The 23621-nt window shown below is 37.4% G+C and overlaps 1 long non-coding RNA gene and 1 pseudogene across 1 annotated transcript in view; both read left to right on the top strand.

The window, feature by feature from the left end:
• Nucleotides 1-21445, top strand: part of LOC110222864 (uncharacterized) — a 105652-nt gene extending 84207 nt beyond the window's left edge. Inside the window, exons 2-4 of the long non-coding RNA XR_013486965.1 lie at nucleotides 15192-15519; nucleotides 16306-16389; nucleotides 21083-21445. This is a non-coding gene — a long non-coding RNA (uncharacterized LOC110222864). The remainder of the gene's footprint in view (nucleotides 1-15191; nucleotides 15520-16305; nucleotides 16390-21082) is intronic.
• LOC110222920 (von Willebrand factor A domain-containing protein 5A-like) lies at nucleotides 7341-9608 on the top strand (annotated as a pseudogene).
• Nucleotides 21446-23621: the final 2176 nt, after the last annotated feature.

Genomic DNA, 23621 nt, shown 5'->3' with positions numbered 1-23621 from the left:
ATCAAATGAGAAAATAATTGCAAAAAATGCTTGGCACACAGTTGGCATTATATAAATGCTAATTCACTTCCAATTCCCCACTATGCACATCAGTTTCCTCCTCTATAAAATGGGATTCATGATACCTACTTCATAGGGTAATTGTTACTCTCAAAAGAGATAATACATGCAACATGCTTCATAAACTTTGAAAATCCTTATATAAATGCCAGCTATAAATAATTTTTATATTTGTTTATTTATTGATACGTTAAGAAGAAGTCTGATATAGTGGTTAGCATGCTGCCATTGGATTCAGGAGATTTCTACTTAAATTATTTATCATACTACTCCTGCTGCTGCTGCTGCTGTTACTTGACTACCATTACTAGAATTTGTATGGCACCTACTATTTAGCAAACTAAATGCTTTACAAATATTACCTCTTTTGATCCTCACTATAACTCTGGGAGGTAATTGTAATTATCTCTGTTTTATATTTGAGGAAGCTTAGGCAGTTAGAGGTAAAGTTATTTGAGCAGGATCACATAGCTAATAAGTGTCTGGGGTTGGATTTGAACTCAGAACATCCTGACCCAAGACCCATTCCTCTGTCATCATAGAAGTGTTAGACAATGGACTTGAAGATGTGACCTGATTTTAAATTCTGGTTCTACTGCTTATAACCTAAGTTACTCTGGGCAAGTAACTTAACTCTCAGGTTCTCATCTAGAAAATGAGGGAATTGGATAAGAGGAGTAAAGAACCACAAATTAGATAAGCATATTGTCTATATCTTTCTACAAGTGGGGTAGGGGAAGTTGGATAGAGTTGAAATGGACACCTATTACCTATAGTGGTAAACCACTTAACTACTCTATTTCTTCAACTTTAAAATAGATATGATAATGATTATTCTATCAACCTCATAGTTAAAGTACACAATGAAAATATTAGAAGGAAACATATGATTGTACTTAAAACCATCTGCATATGATTGTACTTAAAACCATCTGCATCTGGGCACCTGTATCTATCTCGAGAGAATAAAAAACATTGCGATAATGAATTATTTTCAATCTACGTACTTTGGTTTCAGTTCAATTCCTTTGTCAAACAACTACTCTACTTGCTCAGCACATAGGATTTGCATTATATAAGAATTCATTAGGAGACCAAAATAATATTTCAACATGAAAGTGCAATTAGAAGATAAAATGTCACTTTTGGTGTTTCCATGAATGCATTGTTTGTCTCTCCAGAAAACTTCACGACATTCTTAAAGGTTGTTCATAATGGTACCTATGGGAAATATCAAAGTCAGTGACATATGATCATAAAAGTACAGAGATAAAAGACACCTCAGAAATCATCTAATAGGCACACTGCCTGTACCACCATATCACATTGATGTAGGGAAAAAGTTCTGGGTTTGTAGTTAAGCAACCTGGGTCCAAATCAAGGACCTATCTATCACTTAACAAATGTGTGACTCATCTGTAAAATGAGGAGATTGGATTAGATGATCACTAAACAGTATTCCAATTTTTTGTTTATGATCCTATCACAGTCCAAACCAAACCTAAAGAATTAATACTGCTTGTGGTTGTTGCTGAATCATTTGAATCATGTCTGACATTCTGTAACTCCATTCGGAATCTTCTTGGCAAAGATACTGGAAGGGTTTTCCCTTTTCTTCTCCAGCTCATTTTATACATGAAGAGACTGAGGCAAACTGGGCTAATTGACTTGCCCATTATCATGTAGTTAGTAGGTGTCTGAGGCCAGATTTGAACTCATGAAGATGAGTCTTTCTAACTGCAGGCATTGTGCCACCTAGCTGTCCAATCCCATCTACCAGACTCACAACAAATGATCATCTTTTCTCTTGGGAGATTTGTCATGAAAAAGAATATGTTTCTCAACATAATTATCCATTCTATTTCTGGACAGCTTTGATTGCTAAGAAATATTTCTTCATGTTTATTTCCAACTATTTGTCCTAGTCATGGGCCACAGATAACCCAGGCACCTTTTTCCATGTGATAACCTATCATATATTTGAGGTGGATATAATTTATGCCTAAATCTTCTCTTCTCTTCTCTAGTCTCTAATCCTCATATGGCATAGTTGCAAGTCCCCTCAACATCTTGTTTTCCCATCTCCTGAGTGCACTACAGTTTGTCAATGTGCCTTCCAAAACATGGTTCATAGAACTAATGATAGTATCCCAGATGTAGTCTGAACAGACTACATTTGCTCTGAACAGAGTAAATGCATCAAGATTATGACCTCCCTTTTGGGTGCATTAAATTACTATGAATGTAGCCTATAATTACATTATCTTTTTTTGGCTACATCATAACATTGATTAATTATATTGAATTTGCAATCCACTAAAATCTCTAGGCATTATTCACACAAACTGCTTTCTGGCCACATCTTTCTTATCCTACTGAAGTTCATTTTTTGAAACCACCTGCATGGATATCACATTTATTTCTATTAAATTTCATTGTATTCATTTTAGTTGACTTTTCTAACTTGTAGAGTTGTTTGTACCTTAATTCTGTTTTTACAGTGTGTTATCTATCCACTGCAGCTTTATAGTATGCACAAATTGATAAGTATATTGTCTATATCTTTCTGCAAGTCAGTGGGGTAGGGGAAAGTTGAATAGAACAGGGCCAAAGAAAGAATTTTACAGTATTTCGCTAAACAAAGACATTCAAGTTGGCAAACAAATTTCTTTGGTTCTAAAATGTTAACTATATCCAGAAACACCTAAATTTATTTTCATTGAGTCAATTTTTTTTTGTCTTTCACAGAAGGATATTAGGGAATTTTGTTAAATGCCATGCTCCCATTCTTACATTTATACAAGCTGCTGATCTAGTAATCCTTTTCTAGGGGGAAATGAAGCTAGTCTGGCATATGTTCTTAATCTCATAGTAATTGCAATGGAACAAACTTTGGACCTTAAGTCAGAAGCCCTGTGTTCAAATTCCACTTCTGGGTATTACTACTATGTAGCCAAAGGCAAATCATCTAAACTCCCAGGAGTACCTTTTCATCATCTATAAAATGAGGGATTGGAGTAGATGGCTTTTAATATCTCTTCTAATACCGGCTTCATGTTCCTATAATATTCCTATTCCAAAACTCACAAACTCCCCACAATAAGCTGCTCTAGAATTGTCTCCATCATTATAAACATATTGAGACACCATTTGCTTGATTGCAGGCCCTCAGAACCTCTACCATGAGCTCTGATTCTTTAGTGATCATTGAAAACATTTTGTATCCACAAATTCTTTCATTTTGTTCAGTCCTGGTGACTAGGAAATTTTTTGTCAAAAATCTAAATTTTCACTACTATCTTCTCACTTATCTTTAATTTTCACTCCATTTTATCAATTTTTGTTCTATATCTCCCAGGATGAAGATAATTTTCCTCATCTAAAAAATATAAATATCTGTTTTCCTCTTTCTATTCACCTCAATCAGGGATTTATCCCTTCCCTCATTGATATTTCTTTTTTTTTTCCCCTTCTACATAGCTTTTTGTTGATGGTGGTTGTTTTGTTTCATAGAAAGTCTATCAGAAGCAAAATTTGCTCGGCTATAATCTTCTTGATGCTATTCTTTTTTTAAATTTTTTTTTTTTAGGCAATTGGGGTTAAGTGACTTGCCCAGGGTCACACAGCTAGGAAGTATTGAGTGTTTGGTCTGAGGCTGGATTTGAATTTAGGTCCTCCTGAGTGCACCACCTAGCTGCCCCCCTGATGCCATTTTTACAGAGCTTTCAAACTCTTATTTTTTTTGGTCTCAGTTACTCACTCTTGCTTCCATTTCTTGTATGTGCACTTTGAACATGAGTCCATGGACAATCCCCCTGTTTGCTTCAATATTCTTTTTAGAAAGCTTCCATCTTATCTTATATATGCAATTTCATGACGACTAAGAAGGTTGCATGGCATTGAGAATTTGGGTGAGGAACAAAGAACAAAAAAATGGAACCATATTGTGGAGATTAACAAGAAGGCTCATAGTAGCATAGGGGAAAGATCAGTAGCCCTAGAGTCAAGAGAAAGGTGGGCTCAAATCACAGCTCCGATATTGGCCATAAGCAAGGTACTGAGTTTTATTTTTAAAACAGGGATTCAAATACTTGAATGACCTATTTCAGAGAATTGTGATGAGGAAAGAATACTACTACCTAGGACCCTATGTTTTATTGCTCATTTGATTTTTTTTATAAAGCCTAGAATTGCAACGTTCTTTCCAAGTTGCCTCTGGTGGTATCATGAATCACTAGGACAAGTAGCTGCCCTGAGATTTGAAAAATCTCAGAACACATTGTGTCACATCCTGACTGTAAGCTCAGGAAAGACAGCACATCTTTCAGCTGGTCATGTCAGGTTGAAATATGGACCCTTGCATACTTCCCAGAAGATGATCCTCTATTGCATTGTCCCATCTCTTTTTCTTGGGGCTTTTACTCTTTTTTTTTTAAATCTCTGCATTCCCCTTCCCATACTTCCATTTAGCGTGAGAAGCTATTATTGACTCAAAAAGTCCTGACTATCCCCTTAGGAAGGAATTTTTACCTATTACATAGTGCCAACTGCTAAAAGGGAAAAAAAAAAGTTCCTTCTTCCTTCCTTCCCAGTCTAGTTTAAGTATTAAAGGACTCTAAAGATAGAAGGCATAATTTGGAAAGCAAATCAAATCACCACCACCACCACTACCACTTTGACTACCAAGTCCACTCAGAGGGACTTTCCCATTTCCAGCCCAAACAATTTAGAAGGTCGTCAGGGAAGGTCTGTTGCACCATCTGGAGAGAGGAGTGCTGTCTAGTACAGACCAGGCAGGCACGGAATAGGCCCCAGGATGGGCCCCAGAAAACTTGGAGTAGGAGTAGGCCTCAGGATGACTGAATCAGAATTCCTTTAGGGACTTTCCGTCTGACTTGCAGCTGACAACTTCCATAGGTGTTATCTCTTCTGTTAGAATGCAGCTCTTTGAAAACAAGGCCTTTCTTATTTTTCTCTTTTTCTCTCTCATGCTTTGTATAACGCTTTGAATATGTTGCGATTGCTCACTTTTTTCAGTGGTGTCTAACTCTTCATGACCCCACTTGGGTTTTTTTCTGGCAAAAATATTAGAGTGATTTGCCATTTCCTTCTCCAGTTCATTTTACAGATGAAAAAACTGAGGCAAATAGGGTGAAGGGACTTGCCCAAGGTCACACAGCGAGCAAGTGTCTGAGGCTGGATTTAAATTCACAAAGATAAGTCTTCCTGAATTCAGGCCTGGCACTCTAACAGTTCTGCTCTCTAGCTGTCCTGCTTTGCACATAGTAAGTAATTAATAAATATTTCATTCATTCATTGGTAGAAAAAAGTTTCCTCACTTAGGAATTCATTATGCCAATGAAAACAAAGGGCTGTTTTCTATCTCTTATTCTCATTCTAAGTACCCAGCTACTCTGATTCAGATGGAAATATCTTCTCCACATTTGTGGACAAGATCAATAGGTAGGACAGATATTAATATTCTTCATCTTATAGATGAAGAAACTGAATGACATAGAAGTAAAGTGACATGCTCAGTAAACAGAGATTATTAGCAACAAAGCAGAAACTAGAAACTGGGTCTTTAGCTACCTAGCCCTTAGCATAGTTCTGTTAGATGACCATGTCTTCTAAATTGCATTCCATGGAGCCTTTGTGTTCTAAATGATATGAAAAATGAATTATGGGAAATAAAAAAAAGTTATTTAGTGATATCTTCTCTTCAAAATAATAAACTTGAAATGATTCTGTAATAGACATATTTAATACATAAACCAACTGTGTTTATGAAAACTAGTCATTCATTTCTATATTTTGCTAAAAAATCTCTGTGAAGTTCCTTTATTCTAAAACCCCAATCTCCCTAGCACCTTCTAAAGTTTCAGGATAACATTTTCTATATTCTATAATAATTTTTAAACCACAATGTACTTCATAAAAACCTCCAAACTGACTTCTGTCTCATAACCTTGATGAAATATCATTCACAAAGGTCACCAATGACCTCTTAATTTTCAACTCCAATAACCTTTCCTTTGTCCTTGTTCTCTTTGATGTTTCCACTGTATGTACCACCGCTGACCAAATACTGTTACTAGATAGTGTCTATTTTGATTTCACATAAAGTCATTACCTTTCATTTGCTCAATTCTAATTTTTAAGGAATTATTTTCTTCAGTGAATTTTTGTACCTTTTTTTTCCCATTTAGCCAATTCTACTTTTTAAGGCATGCTTCTCCTCATTGGCTTTTTGGATATCTTTTACCATTTGGCCTACTCTGTTTTTTAAGGTGTTTAGTTTCTTCAGTATTTTTTTGTCTCCTTTACCAAGCCGTTGACTTGTTTTTCATGATTTCATTGCATCCCTCTCAATTCTCTTCCCAATTTTTCCTTTCTCTCTCTTACTTGATTTTCAAAATCCTTTTTGAGCCCTTCCATGGCCTGAAATCAATTCATATTTTTCATGGAGGCTTTGGATATAGGAGCTCTGACTTTGTTATCTTCTTTTGAGTGTGTGTTTTGATCTTTCTTGTCACCATAGTAGCCTTCTATGGTCAGAATTTTTTTTCTGTTGTTTGCTTATATTCCCAGCCTAGTACTTAACTTTTAATTCTTTGTTAAAGTAGGGCTCTGCTTCCAGGGTGGAAGTCACACTGTCCCAAGCTTCAGGGCTTTTGTGCAGCTGTTTTGAGAGAAACTTCTAAAAACATGTAAGTTTTCAGTTCTTCCAAGGTGGCATGCTCTCAGAAGAGGTGTTTGTTACTCTCCTAGCTTTGCTCTGGCTTGCGAGTGACCATAAGCACTCTATTCTGCCCTGAAATTACAATAAATGTCCCTGCTCCACTGTGGCCACAAGCTCTGGGACTGCCACACAGGACTGAGACCTGGATCCAAGCATGGGCAGAGCAACAGGGTCCTGCCTCAGCGCTAGCAAAGAGACGCCTGTAATCTCCTTTTGACTAGTTGTTTGACCCCGTTGTGGTTTGCGGGCTGAGAGCTTCAGAAGCAGCTGCTACCCCTGCTGATTTAGTGGCTCCTAAGACTTGCTCCTAGTTTACTGCAGCAGGGGCTGTGTGGGTATGGTTTGCACTGGACTGTGTTCTGCTCTCATCCAGATGCAACAGACCTTTCCTGCTGACTTTCTAAGTTGTCTTGGTCTGGAAAATCATTTCGCTCTGTCTTTTTGTGAGTTCTGCTGTTCTAAAATGTGTTTAGAGTCATTATTTAAATGTATTCGAGGGTTTGGGGGAGAGCTCAGGCAAAACCCTGCCTCTACTCCACCATCTTGGCTCTTTGATAGTCTGTATTTTGGCTTCATAAAGTTCACACTCTGATTTTCTTTCTACTTGTGTGATTATTCCTTCCTTAACTGACACAGTGAATAAATTGTTGTACCTAAAGATAGAAGATTTTATGAAACTTGAAAGTGGGAAGTACTTCTGAGCAGATTTTCACTATGGAATATCCTTGTGGTCTTTTCACCCACTCCAAGCAGCCAGTGCCTCTGAAGAGCATCTCAGTGTCTGTCTATCTGTGAGTTTCTAGCAAACCTATCTGCAATCCAAGCCTACAAGAATGAGACCTTGCGGAAGCATTCTTTGTTTTCCCCATTGATGAAGACCCTGCTGGTTATAGCTTCTAGGCTCTGGTGGATGGGAAGAGCATAGTGACAAAAATACAACAGAAGCAGCAGGTCCAGAAGAATTATGAGGATGTCACCTCCCAAGGCCAGGTAGCTTTCCTATTGGAGCAGGATAGCAGTTCTGGGGACATTTTCAGCTACAATAAAAGAAATCTATCTCCTAGCCAGACTGGCTGCTGTCACTCTGAGCTACATTCAGGACTTGCCCCTCGAGGCAGATGGAACTGTTTGTTTTGTGCTGCCAGACATCTTGAACCCACGCTATCTCCTCCAAGAGTCAGCTGAGACTGACAGCATCACCTCTCAAATTCTCCAGGTTGCTGGCAAGGAGCTGCCCTACACATTTAGTGTCAATGCCAATGTCTATTCCCCCCATGGCATTAAGAAGTTCTATTCCAACTGCCCCTGTGCTCCCTGCAGCACTTGAAAAATGACGGGACAGTTGCCCTGGATTCCTTGGCTGAAGGATGCCAGTTTGATCTGGATGTCAAGATTCTGGTTTACTATAGGGAGGTGAACATGCCCAGTGTCTCTATGGAACTGACCCAAGCTGATGCCAAGCCAGGCTCCCTGATGGGAGATATAACTGTGATGGTGAGTTCCATCCCAATATCCCTGAGTCCCAGGGAGGGGGCACTTCTGGCCAATTTATCTTCCTCATGGACTGATTGGGGAGCATGTCTTACCCAATAAATAACAAATAAGGTGCCCAGTGACAAAGAAACTCTGCTCCTGTTGCTGGAGAGTTTGTCCCTTGGCTGTTATTTCAATATCTGTAGACTTGTCTCCTACTTTGAGTCACTCCTTCCGAAAATGTGGAGTGCACATAGCAGTTCATGGACGAGAGTATGAGGAGAGTAAAGGTTCTACTGTCTGACCAGGGAAGGACTCACACACACCCACCCACACACACACACACACACACACACACACACACACACAGAAAGAGAGAGACAGAGACAGAGAGAGAGAGAGAGAGAGAGAGCGAGAGAGAGAGAGAGAGAGAGATACACTCCACAGATTTTTGTCTTCACAGATGGAGAAGTTTGTGGTATATGACAGATCATTGCTAAAATTCAATGCCACAACACACATTTCAGGTCCTTATTATAGGCATTGCTCTGGAAGCTGGAGGCACTGCAAAATTCATCATAGACAAAGGAGGAATGCAACCCAAGACCCTCCTATCCCTAAAGTGGCCCTGCAGCCAACTGTATAGGATATCACCCTGACTTCAACCTTAATACCTGGGCTGGAGACTGCCTTGCTCTCTCCAGCTCCTGTAGCCTTCCAGGGGCAGAGTTTAATCATCTATGCACAGTTACAAAGGACAAATTCATCCAAAGGAGCAGCAGGTGAGATATGTCTTCAATACATACTCCAAGGTGATGGCTTCAGGAACACAGTGCCATTCTCCCTGGATCCCAAGACAGATGACAAACTTACAATTTACCACCTGGCTGCCGAGTCCTTGATCCAGACCCTAGATAGAAACTTAGTGGGTATTGCAAAAGAGAAGAAAAAAGTGGTGGGTATCAGCCTCTAAGTTGTGACCCTCATACAGCCTACATTGCTATGTATAAAGAACTCAACCAGCCAATTCAGGAGCCCTTAACTCAGAAAGTTGTTCCCGTGGCCTTCATATATCCCAGACCATGAAGTACATGCCAGGTCTTTTGGCATATGCTTGTTCCCAATTGCTTGATGTCATGTAGCTCCCAGGTCCTTCATCCTATGGGCCCTGTGTGCTGATGCAGTTGAGAGTGATAACTAAGATGATAGCTATGTCTGTGTCTCAGACTCTTCCACACTGATATTCATCAGAGACTAAACCCCTCCAGAGTCTCCACTTCTGTAGCTGATTTCTCTCCAGAAAACAGATGGGTCCTAGAAAATAGGCAAAACCCTGGCCTCAGGTGTGGGTGTGAGTGTTTAGGTTGCATTGTCTGCATTACCTGACCAGAATAAAGATGTCCCAAGCTGGGCCACTACCTTGGCTGTGCTGCAGATGTACAGCACCAGCTGGGCCCAGAGAGAAGAATGAGAAATTCTGGAAAGGAAAGTTGTGGCATAGATCTGGGCTCAATCTGATACCTCCTAGATGAATGCATGAAAGCCACCAATGCTCTCCTGAAGTCATCTGTGTATCCTTCTGTCTTTGGCCCGTTAGAATATAAATGAAAGTATTTTTCTTTGGCTGTTACTCCTGCCCCTCCAATTGCTGTGACCTGTTAGTATGGTTCCCTTCCCATTTATGGCTCTTTCCTCTTAGGGAAAGGTCAATCAGATTTAATTTGATTTATTGAAGTATTTATTAAGGGCCCTACTAGGATCTGAGCACTGTGCTAGGAATTAGAGCTATTAAGAAAAAATGATAGTACCCTCACACAAGCAACTTACATTTTGCTGTGAAAAGCAACAAATATAGAGATAAGTAAATTACAAAATATGTCCAAAATAAATAAAAAATTATTTGGAAGGATGGGAGGAAAAATTAAGAATTGGGAAAATAAAGACTTTTTTCAATTCTAAAAAAGTTTTTAAGCACCTGAGCACTATACTGAATCATTCTTCATGGTTACCAGAATCCCTGTCACTGCATAAACCATGAAATTCTAGGATTGGGGAATGTAGATATTACTCTAGCTTTTCCCCCTACCCTCCTTTTTTGTTGTTTAGTTGTTTCAGTCTTGTCCAACTCTTTGTGACCCCATTTGAGGTTTTCTTGGCAAAGACATGGGAGTGGTTAGCCATTTCCTTCTCTAGCTCATTTTATAGCAGAAGATACTGAGGCATATGGTATTAAGTCACTTGCCCAAGGATACACAACTAATAAGTGTCTCAAGCTGGCTTTGAACTCCTGACTCCAGGCCTCGTTCTCCATCACTGCACCACCTAGCTGACCCCTTTAGAATACCTTAAAGCAAGAGTGGTTCCTCCAACCTCCCCCTGCCCCACTTTTTTTTTTTTTAAGATAAGTAAATAGAGTGATGGAAGGATTAGTTTGGTGTCTTTAGTTAATTTGCAGGTAGGGATTTGATTTTTGAGGAAAGAGTAAAAATTTAGCTGCAGGTAGGACATTCATCTACCACAGTATATGTTATTGTATAACAGAATTAGAATTCCTTGTACTAGATGACTTTAAAAAATTCTTCTAACGCTTTATCTTATACACAAAGCTGGTGAGCAGTCAAGGACCTCAACCATAGGAAGCTAGAGGTGGGAAGCAAGCATTAGATTTATCCTAACCCTGTGCCTGGGGAATGTTGTTAGGAAGAGATACTGAAACTCCCCAACTCACAGGTTCAAGTCTGCACTGGATCATTCTGATTCCATGTGTGTGGTCTTTATATCCTCTGCTTCTACAAACACTAATGAGCTCCCTTTGCCACCTATGGGAGCTGTTGCAGACATAGAGACTTCTCCATAGTCATGGAGTTGGAATCCTATGACTCTGGACTGCAGGACCTCTGCTTTTATGCCCTGTTTTCTGCTGAACAGCCATAGTAGTAGATCAAACTAGGATAGAGATAAACATATCCTTCTCTCTGAGATGAATAAAAAGATCTTCTCCGCATGTTACAATTTGGTCCTTATATCCTCACTTTCTTTATCATGGACACTCAAGCTTTTCAGAAACATGTTATTTCCTGCAAATATTCTAATAACAAGAAAAAATGACTTACCTATTCAAAGTAAAGGAGTCTGAATGCAGATTTAAGATACTTTTTCTTTATTTTTCTTGTTGTCTTTTTTTGGGGGGAGGGTCTTTGTTTTCTTTCACAGCATGACTTACATGGAAATACTTTTTGCATGACTACACACGTATAACCTATGTCGAATTGAAGGAGATAGGGAGAAAGTATGGAACTCAAAATTTAAAAATTTGTAAAATTTGTAAAAAGAATGGTTAAATTATTTTTACATGTAATTGGGGAAAATAAAATATTAAATTAAAAAATAAAGATAGAATATTTGAATTTAAATCTGGCCTCAGACACATCCTAACTGGGCTTCTCTAAGCTTTAGCATCCTCATTGGTAAAGTGAGGATAAAAATAGATCTACCTCAGAGGTTTATAGTGAGGATTAAGTAAGATTTCTCTCTCTCTCTCTCTCTCTCTCTCTCTCTCTCTCTCTCTCTCTGCTTCTGTCAATTTGTCTTTCTATACACACATAATCATGTATATTTGTATTTGTGTTTATGTATTGATAACTGCATAAATATATATATATATATCTTTCTAAACATTAAATCTCTCTGTATAAAAGAGTTTTAAGAATGACTTTGAGTGACTAAGTCATTCTGACTATTATAAATACAAAAAATTAAAAATAAAGGACATATGAAGAAAGATTCTGTGTCCAGAAAAAGAATCGATAAATAGATGTATAGAGTAATTCTAAACACACACACACACACACACACACACACACACACACACACACTATCTATCTATCTACATCTATATCTATATCTATATATACCTACTTTGTCTAATGATAGCCAACTTTAGGGTGGGGAGGAAGAAAAGAAGGAAAAAAAAGACATTTACATGATACCTTTATAATGTTTAAAAGGAATAGCAATTTGTCCATAATAGATTTTGCAGTTTCATATGCAATCACCTTTTTTTTATTATACTATATTATGGAAATGCTTGTTTTATTCTATAAATTAAAAATAAAATAACTCTTTAAAAAAGTGGACTATCATCATTCCTCCTTTGGCTTCTTGACTTCTCTCTAACTCTTTGTGGTAGGTCATCCCCAAAATTCTGACCTCGTCCTTTCTTTTAAAGTACATCACATATTTGGAATTAAAGGCCTTGGTTTCAAATTCCGACTCTGTTACTTACTACCTATATGGCATTTAGCAAGTGAATTAGCCCTGAAGAGCCCCAGGTTCCAGATTTGACTTGGTATGCACACTCTCTACAGTAGTTCTATTTATACTTTCACTGAGAATTATCAGAGGAGTCAGGAGTAAGACTTGAACATGATGCAAAGTCAGAATCAGACCCAACAACAGTTGTTGTCAGTGGACAGGCTGGTCTTCTTCAGGACCCTTGATTTCTATTTACCCTAGCGAGGACTGTCCCAAGTTCTGATAATGGTGACCATATGAGGTGAGGGTCTTGCCCTTCCTATATTTGATTTTATCCCCAAAAGATGGATGCTGTATCAGCCTGCAGGTCATTTATGTGATTTTCAAAATAGAGTCTACATGACTCAGGGTTAAATGCCTCTAATTGCTTGCCTCCCTCTCCTACTTAACAACTTTATTTTTTTCTGTGTTTCCACCACTTTCAGCTTTTTTTTTTCTTGCTCTCATTTAAATTCTTTTATGTCCACTGCCCTTAGGGTACTTCCTCATTCTAGATGGATTTGCAGTGCTCAGGTTTCATTGAAGATCATTGTACCACCAGGCCAGGGCCCATTGAAGAGACTAATTTCACTCTCCAGTACTACAATTTCTTCATCCATAAAATGAAGACTGAGTTGGTTATCTCTATGGTCCTGCATAGACCATGCTTTTAAAGAGCCAAGCTCTTCAGATCTGAATTTCCTGTCCATTCACATTCCCACCCCAGTCATTTTCTAATTGTTGCCAGGTCTCTCTTCACCCTTTCTATTTCTTGCAGTGAAAACTATTATAAAATCAGCATTGTCATTGCCTTTGGAAAGAATGTGCTTGTCAATCAACTACCCTATTGTTTAATTCACCAACTCAGTGACTTCCCAGAACAGAACATCCTTCCTTATCCATAGATATTTGCTCCAAAATTTGTAATTTCCCCCATTGAAATGTAAACTCCTTGAGATTAGAATTGGCTCACATTTATGTTTGTATCTCTAGAGTTTAACACATTTCTTGGAACAGAGTAAACACTAAATGTGCAATTGTAACAAATTCATTAATTTATTCTTTCCCTTCCACATCTAAATCTATGATCTGAAAATTCCATTCTACCCTCTCTGCCTTGGGAAGTTCATTAATTCTCATAGCTTCAATAATTTCATGTATGAAAATGAAGCCCAAATCTACAACTCCATCCCTAACATTTCTTTTTGTTTTCCTGCCCATCTCCTTGACTCCCTAGGTGATATCTTCACATAGATTACTTGATGGATTTCCTGAGTCAGTGATTCAAATGCAAACAAGATTATTACTACCTTTCCACTAAAACATGCTGCTGGCATCATAAAATTGGAATATAACCCAGAGATCAAATAATCCAACTGCTTCATTTTGTAGATGAAGAGGAAATTAAGGCCCAGAGGAGAATGACTTTTCTAAGTTCATATAAGCAAAAGACAGCAGAGCTGAGATTAGACCAGATATTCTGGTACCAAATCATTGCTGTGTGCTCTATAACACAATGCCTACTTTTGAATTCACTATTAGTGATACCTAAATTCCCATATTTAAAATCTTCATGATGCCAATGAATGTCCTTTCTCCCTCAAAATTTATATCCAATAATTTAATAGGTCCTATTTTAAATTTTAAATTACTTTTCTTTCCTTTTGATTCAAACTGATAACATTTTGAAACATTGTATCTTATATTGTTTTCTATTCTATGACAGCTCTCTATATTCTTATAATCATGAAATTAATTCATTTATTTATTTATTCTTGGTTTTTAAGCAATTGGGGTTAAGTGACTTGCCCAGGGTCACACAGCTAGTAAGTGACAAGTGTTTGGTCTGAGGCCAGATTTGAACTCATGTCCTCCTGACTTTAGGGCCGGTGCTCTATTGTTAAATTCATTTATTAAAGTACTAGTCCAATGACTCATCATATTGCAAAAAAATGACCATTACTTCTCGAAGGCTATGCTTTATTCATGTTTATTCAGGAGCATAACATCTGTGAGGTCCCACCAAAGTGGAAAATTTTCAAGTATTTGATCAGTGGTAGATTGTATTTCCATTTTGTAAGGCTAAATTCAGAAGATATCATCACTGGCAGATTAATCACCAGGAAATTCATGTTTTTGGTCAAATAAACTAATAGAGATAGGTGACTGGATAAAAAGTGGGATTTCAAAATTCTGCTTCTTTGGTATGATCACAGAAATGAGCAGTCATAGTAAAGAAAGAAGAGGCGATTAGAGTTGATGAAGCAGAGAATTATGTACAGAGTGTCAGAGGTGTTGTCAAAATAAATATTGAATTACTGAGGCTAATGGCAGGAGAAAGTGTTAAGAGGAAGAGCATGGAAGAAGAACTAAAGTCATAGAGAATAAACTGGAGTTGGTTGATGAAAGCAACAACAAAGGAGTAATGTTCCTTTTAAATGAACTGAATGGACTTGATGTAGAGGAATTATAATTATAAATGTTGTCTGTCCACTTTTAAAGAGGATCAATGACATCACCATGTTGGGGTAAAATAGGGGATGATGGGTGATGTCTTAACTTACATGTGAATTGGATTTAAGGCAGAGTTGCACAAAGTCATCAGCCTCACTCTCTCTTCCAGAGTAATTGAAGTCCAGTGGCAAGACAAAAGTCAAGACGGCTCACTATGGCTCAGGATGCAGTGGATGACCTTGGTATCTTTGATGTCTAACCAAGCTCTAAGAGCTTCACAGTGCCTGCCTCAGCCATCTTTGTAGCCATTGGATAAACTGTTCTCATCTGCCCATTCCACTGGGGAGTGTTTTCATATACTTGAGGTAGATAACTTTCTGACTCATCAATGAATTTGAGGCCTGTTGGTTACCCTCTCAACTTGGTTTCGCCCATCTGCTGAGAAAATTTTACTGAGTTGTGGCCACTGTGCATGCTACAGCTTCTTGGAACCACAGGTGAGAAGTGTAATTAAAATAATAACTAGCATTTATATAGTACTTTAAGATTTATTTGTAAAGCACTATAAATAGGCTAGCATATTTGTTTCCACAATAACACTGTGAGATAAGTAATATTATTATACTCTTTTTACATCTGGGGAAACTGAAGCAGTTTGCAACTTTAACTTACCAAGGGTTGCATAACTAATAAGTAATTGACTCAGGATTTGAACTGAGGTCTTCTTGATTCCAAGTCCAACACTCTTATTTACCATGCTACTGAGCATGAATAATAGTAAAAAAAAAAAATCACCTAGAAGTGACAGTGCTGATCAAGAAATATGCCCACCACCTGGTCCTGGAAAGCAGAGGGAGTGAGAAAAGTGAAAAGTATTCCAATGAAAAGTACTTCAATGAAAAGTATGGCCTTGGATTATCGTCTTTGGTAGAAACCCAATAATAAATAAATTTAAAAAAAAAATGTTGATAGTAATTCTTAAGATTAGAACAGGTAGTCCAAAGGGTGCAGTGGGTTTCTAGGTCAGCAGAAAACTAGATTAGAGCAGTCCTAGAGAGGACCAGGGCTGATTAGAATAGGGAGGAAAGTTCAGAAGAGCAGGCAGCTTGATTCTAGAGCGATGGTCAAAACTAGAGCAGCATATGCTGGGAAATAGACTTTTTCTCTATATCAACATACAAAATTTGAAGAATAAAGATTCCAAATTCAGAATAGAATGTGGAGCACTAACTTTACAATGTTTGTACCACTTTGAACAACGCAATGATCAACCATGATTCCAGAGAACTTATGATGAAGACAACTACCTATCTCATGACAAAGAAATGATGGATCAAAATGCAGGATGAGTTAAATATTTTTTGGAGGTGGGTAATATGAGAATTTGTTTTGCAAGACTATATATGTTATAAGTGTTTTGTGTTTCTACCCCAGAGACCAGGGGATATGGGAAAGAGGAAATACAGTTTGCTAATTGGAAATTGCTAATTTAAAATTAAATAATGAAAGCAAGGGCTCAGGTATTCTTTTGTTCTTCTATGTAGAGAGGTTTCCTGGTTCAATCCATGGTGGGATGTGTTAAGGAATCAAAGGCTTCCACAAGGAAACAGCTCAATGAGGTTTATCACCCCTAGACAGAGAGAGTAGAGCTTCTTGGCTTGGATATGGTTGAGGGGACAGTCTTCTACCCTACTCCCAGATGAAAGTAATGTTACAGAGCATCATAAAGTTAGTCACCAACTGTGTGTTTAATAAACACCACTAGACACACATGCCACCCACATCTTCAACAAATATGAAAAACATAAGTATAGTAAAAAAGTAGTGAGTTGATTCTCATAACAATTACCCCAGACTCACTTGCTGCAACCAAAGAAGTAATTTGTGACTTTCCCCTTTTAATCACAAAAGCGATTTCTCAGTTTGAGTAGTAGGCATTCAGAATTTTGAAAGAGAAAAAAAAAAGTTTTAGAGAGTACCATTTGTCCAGCTGTTATTTCTATTAAAGGCAAAACACTTTGAGAGATTTTGAGTACTGCCAAATTCACTTCCCACTCACTAGAAACCCAAAACAAATTAGTTAAGTCATTTGTCTAAACTGGCCCTGGTGAAAGCTCAGAATACTTCAAGGCTTACTGGAGTTGAAGAAGCATATGGAGCTTGTAGTGTACATATACATGAGGCAGATGGCAGAAGAAGGGAGCCAGCCTAAAGGCTGCATAAATACCCCTATTAACTGGATCTGCCAAGTATGAGTTGAAAGAAGATGAAATATCAGCTTCTAGATTTATTTTACAAAAGCATCCTTTCTACCTGTGATGAATGTGTCATGGGACACAGACTCCAAGTAAATAATCAAAAAAAGGTTTCCCAGATTCTAAGAGTTGGAAAGAATTTCAGAGGCCATGTAGTTCAACTTATACCTCGCCAAGAATGCCTCCACACAACTTGTCCAACAAGTGATCACTCTGCCCTTTCTTGATATTGTCCAGAGAGCAAGAACCCTCTAACTCCCAAGGTAATACATTCCACTTTGGAATAGCTCTGTTTTCAGGAAGTTTTCATTCCTATCAAGAATAATTTGCTTATTTCAAACTTCAACCCATTGCTCCTAGTCTGACCTCAGAAAGCAAGCAAAGTCCAATTTTTCTTCCAAGTGACAATCATTTAAGTATTTGAAGAGATCACTTGCATTCCCTTCCTTCAAGTCTCCTCTTTTCCAGGCTACATATGTTCACTTCTAACTGGTCCCTAAATGGCATGTTATTTAAGATCTTCACAATCCTATTCAACCTCTTTCTAAATACTTTCCTAAAAATGTAGTGTCATTACTCCAGAAACTATTTAACAAGAGCAGAGAAAAACTGTATTATGTAACACTTCCTTGGTCTTTTACATTAAGCCTCTCTGGGAAACCATATCATGTCACACTGTTGATTCATATTGAACTTGTAGTCAATTCAAGGCCATAGATCATTTTCATATGAGCCATTATATAGTCATACCTATATCACTTTTATGAAGTTAATTTTTTGAGCCCAAATGAAAGATTTTACATTTGTCCACTTTAAAATTTAAACTAATGTTTTAGACTATTGAAAAATTACTAAATCTTGACTGTCATTCAGTCTGATTGTTATACTTCCAGTTTTGGATCTTATACAATATACTAGTCAAAATAGCTGTGCCTTTATCGATCATTGACAAACAAATGACTAAATAAATAATAGTACAGAGATAAGCAAAGATCCTTAGGATGTCCCCTTGAACCTTTCCTTCAAAATCTACTTCAAGTCATTAATACCTACTTATTGAATTCAACAACTCAACCACTTCAGACTCCATCCAATTGTATTATCATCTGGCCCTCATTTCTCCATATGCATGAGTTTTGTAAAATGCTTTGCTAAAATTTATCACTTAGCTTTGTAAATTTATAGCATTCCCTTGATCAGGTAGTTCAGCAACCCTATCAAAAAGTAGAAATGAAATTTATTCTGGAATAACCTGTTCTTCTTGAAGCCTGATGTCTTTTTTTGATCACCATTTACTTTTTTTATATGTTCACAGATCATTCCATTGATAATAGCCTTTGCAGATTTTTCCAGAAATTAAAGTCAAGTTCACCAGTCTTTAGCTTTTCTTTTCTGTTATGAAAAAATGAAAACATTTGCCTTCTCCAATTCTGCAGTACTTTTCTCATTTTCCCTAATTTTATTATTTTTTTTATCTTTTTAAATATAAATTCATTTATTTTAGTTTTCAATATTTACTTCCACAAGGTTTGAGTTCCAAATTTTCACCCCATCTCAACCCTCCCCCAACCCCAAGATGGCATGCATTCTGAATAGCCCTTCCTCCAGTCTGTCCTCTCTTTTATCGTTCCCCCCCCGCATCTCTTATCCCCTTCCCCTTCTATATTCCTGTAGGGCAGGATAGACTTCTGTATCCCTTTTCCTGTATTTCATATTTCCCAGTAGCATGTGAAAACATTTTTTTTAAACATATGTTTTTAAAATTTTAGGTTTCAAATTTTCTCCCTTCCTCCCTCCCTACCCACCCTCATTGAAAAGGCAAGCAACTCAGTATAGGTTATACATGTGTGCAGCTATGCAAAACATGTCTATAGTAGACATGTTGTGAAAAACTAACTCTATTTCCCTTAATCCTATCCTGCCCTCCCATTTATTCTATTCTTTCTTTTCACCCTGTCCCTCCTCAGAAGTATTTGCTTCTGATTACACCCTTTCCCAATCTGCCCTCCTCTCTATTATCCCCCTGCTCTCTTGTCCCCTTCTCCCCCTATCTTCCTGTAGGGTAAGACAGATTTCCATACCTAATTGAATGCATATGGTATTCCCTCCTTAAGCCAAATCCTATGAGAAGATTCACTCATTCCTTCTCACCTTCCCCAATTTCCCATCCACTGTAAGACTTTTCTTTTCTGTTTTTTTTTGTGAGATAATTTACCCCATTCTACCTCTCCCTTTCTTCTTCTCCGAGTATAATCCTCTGTCATCCCTTAATTTTATTCTCCAGATATGACCCCTTAATCTTCAACTCACCCTGTGCCCTCTATCTATCTATATATACATACATACATACAATTTTTTTCCTTCAACTACCCTAATACTGACAAAGTTCTCATGAGTTACAAATATCATCTTTCCATGCAGGAATGTAAACAGTTCAATCTTAATAAGTCTCTTATGATTTCTCTTTCCTGTTTACCTCTTCATGTTCCACTTGAGTCCTGTATTTGAAAGTCAAATTTTCTGTTTAGCGCTGGTCTTTTCATCAGGAATGCTTGAAAGTCCTCTATTTCACTGAATGACCATTTTCCCCTAAAGGGTAATACTCACTTTTGCTGGGTAGGTGACTCTTGGTTGTAATTCTATCTCCTTTGCCCTCTGAATATTATATTCCATGCCCTGCAGTCCTTTAATGTAGAAGCTGCTATATCTTGTGTTATCCTGATTGTGTTTCCACAGTACTTGAATTGTTTCTTTCTGGCAGCTTGTAATATTTTCTTCTTGACCCAGGAACTCTGGAATTTGGCATAGTATTCATAGGAGTTTTCCTTTGGGCATCTCTTTCCAGAGGAGATCAGTGGATTCTTTCAATTTCTATTTTGCCTTCTGGTTCTAATACATCAGGGTGGTTTTCCTTGATAATTTCTGGAAAGATGATGTCTAGGCTCTTTTTTTGATCATGGCTTTCAGATAGTCCAGTAATTTTAAATTCTCTCTCCTGGATCTATTTTCCAGGTCAGTTGTTTTTCCAATGAGATATTTCACATTGTTTTCTAATTTTTCATTCTTTCGGATTTGTTTTAGTGTGTTGTGATTTCTCATAAAGTCACTGTCTTCCAATTGCTCTATTCTAATTTTTAAGGAAGTATTTTCTTCAGTAAGCTTTAGGACTTGCTGTTCCATTTGGCCAATTTTTCTTTTTAGGGCATTTTTCTCCTCATTGGCTTCTTGGACCTCTTTTGCCATTTGGGTTAGGCTGTTTTTTAAGGTGTTATTTTCTTCAGTATTTTTCTGGGTCTCCTTTAGCAAGCTGCTGACTTGTTTTTCATGATTTTCTTGCATCACTCTCATTTCTCTTCCCAGTTTTTCCTCTACTTCCCTTACTTGCTTCTCAAAATCCTTCTTGAGCTCTTCCAAGGCCTGGGACTGATTCATATTTTCCTTGCAGGCTTTGGATGTAGGAGCTTTGACTTTGTTGTCTTCTTCTGGTTGTATATTTTGATTCTCTTTTTTACCAAAGAAAGATAATATAGTCTGACTCTTTTTGCACTGCTTGCTTATGATCCTGGCCAATTACTTGAGTTTAAACTCTTTGTTAAGATAAGAGTCTACTTCCAAAGTGGAGAATATACTGTTCCAAGGTTTGGGGGTTTGTGTAGCTGTTTTCAGAGATACTTGTGGGGACCTGTAAATTTTCAGTTCTTCCAAGGTGGTATGATAAGGGGTGAGGTGTTTACTCCTTTCCTGGCCTGTGACTACAAGTACTCCTTTCTGTCCTTTAACTGTGATGAGGGGTTCCTCTCCACAGCCACTACAAGCTCCACTGTGCCAGCGTTCCTCCTCACCTCAGGACCACCACCCAGAACTGTGACCCAGATCCAAACACAGGCAAAGCAAAAGATTACTGCCTCAGCAAAGGCAAAGAGATCCCTGCAAACCCCTCTGATCAGCCACTGTATTCCCCCTTAGTATGTGGACCTGGAAGCTCAGGAGGCAGCTGCGCTCCACCCAGGGCCACAATCTGAGGGAATGGAGCTGAGACCCGGTGTTCCTCTCTCAGCACTGCAGAAACAGATTTTTCCCACTGACCTTCTAAGTTGCCTTTGGCATTCCTGGGTTGAGAAGTCTGGAAACCACCACAGCGGCTCATGATTCAGTCCTCTGAGGCCTGCTCCAGGTTAGTTGCCGCCCAGCATGATATACCTTTCTGATCAATCATCCAGGTTGTCTTGGGCTGGAAATTTGTTTCACTCTGTCTTTTTGTGGGTTCTGCTGCTTTAGAATTTGTTAGAGCCATTTTTTATGAATATTTGGAGGGGTTTTGGGGAGAGCTCAAGCAAGTCACTGCTTTCATTCCCTGTTTTCCCTATTCTTAAAGATTGCTTATGGTATCTCAAATATCACATCTGTTATATCTTTAGCATGTAGTTCATATGAATCAGGGACTTGAACTGCTTAAAGGCAGCTAGACATACTCTTAAAAATTCTACTTTATCTCATGACTCCACATTAATTATTTTTGTTCTTTCTTTTCTATTCTTGAGATCTTTTTCTCTGGTAGAGAAAATAGAAGTAAGGTAAGAGTTGAAACCTATACTTTGTTACCATCATATTCAACCTAAGAAGGAATTCTAAGTTTTCATTCTCCCAGTTCTTTCTTCTTCATTCTCAATTTGTAGAAGGTAGTTGAGTTCTTAGACAATCATAAGGATTTAATCAGGAATGAGAAGGAATGTTATTATACAGAGGAAGCTCAGAAAACTGGGTTAATTTTCTTGTTGCCTCATCTTTGGGTAGATACATCAATCAGAGATTAAATTATATCTCTAGATTATAATCAACATGTCTACTTCCCACCCCTAGCCCCATACAGGATTTATAAAGGGTAAATAAAGCACAATATTATAAACTGTGAATCAATTCTTCACTATGGTAGTGGAATCATTAATGAAACTTTGTCTTTAGTTCAACAACTCTTGGATGCTAAATAATATGCAAATATGTTTTAAAAAGAATGAATGTAAAATTATCAACAGTCAGTACATGAAAATGACATTCTGAATCATTAATAATAAATCAAATGTGCATAAAAACATTTCTGAGGCTTCATATCACATCCATATAATTTGAGGAATGATTATAAATGATGGAAATAGAAAAGAAAAGACTAAGGAAAGATAATTATAATAAATCATTATATAGGTTTGCCAGATTTGGAAAACAGTTATACATGAATAGTCATTACAAGATTCACACATATCCTTTGAAACAATATCCTTAATTGGAACATTCCTCCAAAGTGCTTCAAGACATAAAGAAAAGTTCACTCTATGCCAAAATCTTACTCATAGGTCTTCTGGAAGTAAGGAAACAAAATGGCTATCCATCAGTTGCAAGTGGATGAAAAAACTGTGGCAGATGAATATAATGGGATATTACTGTCCCATAATGAATAGCAAATGTGAGAAATTAAGAGAAATATAGGAAGCTCTGCATGAATTGATGTATAGTGAAGAAAGCATGTACATAAGACAAATATGAATAACGAGTACTTTGATATAGTATTGAAAGGCATCTGAACTCACAATAATTGTAATGGTGTGAAATATTGAATGTATTGTCCAATGCGACTCTGTTCAGTTTTCCTTCTGTTTTTCTTTTTGAGGTTGGGAGATTCTATGGGGCATGGGACGTTATTGGGAAATGATTAAGATATATTTTAAAATATATCCATATGAATTTAGCAATATACTGGGATACTGTAATTATTTATAGAGTGTTGGAGAATGAGATGTTCAGGAGAATTAAATGTCTAAATAACTGAGACAGTTTTGAAAATGTTACTATTATTATTATATCTTTGATAATTAAACATACATGAAAGGAAATTTTCTAAAATGTTTACTTCTCTGCCTCCCAAACTGGAATAGAGTAAACATAATTACTTAAGTTAAACCTGTCTTGATAATTTTGGGGCATTATATACAAATATATCATCAAGATATCATATACACATACACATATATATGCATGAGAGAGAGAGAGACAGATAAGAAAGACAGAGATAGACACAGAGAGAATCAGAGAGAGACAGACACACAAAGAGAGCTGGTATTAATGTCAAGAAGACCTACATCAAGTTCAATATTCTAAGACATATTAGAAGAGTGATCCTGGGCAAGCCGCTCAATCTCTCTGTGCTTTGGTTGACTCTTTAAGAATATGAACTTAACCAACTTAACATTGGTGAAGGGCTTTTCTTCACTAAGGAGTTCTTTACACCATTTGAAAGCATAGGTCTTATGCCTATCTATAGATATGTATCTGCTTTTTTAAAAAATCAAATT

This window comes from Phascolarctos cinereus, unplaced genomic scaffold (assembly GCF_003287225.1).
Source record: "Phascolarctos cinereus isolate Bilbo 61053 unplaced genomic scaffold, phaCin_HiC Scaffold_5;HRSCAF=322, whole genome shotgun sequence".
In the NCBI taxonomy this organism is placed as follows: Eukaryota; Metazoa; Chordata; class Mammalia; order Diprotodontia; family Phascolarctidae; genus Phascolarctos; species Phascolarctos cinereus.
Note: the sequence above shows the minus strand (reverse complement) of the source record. Positions and strands in the feature narration are given on the sequence as shown.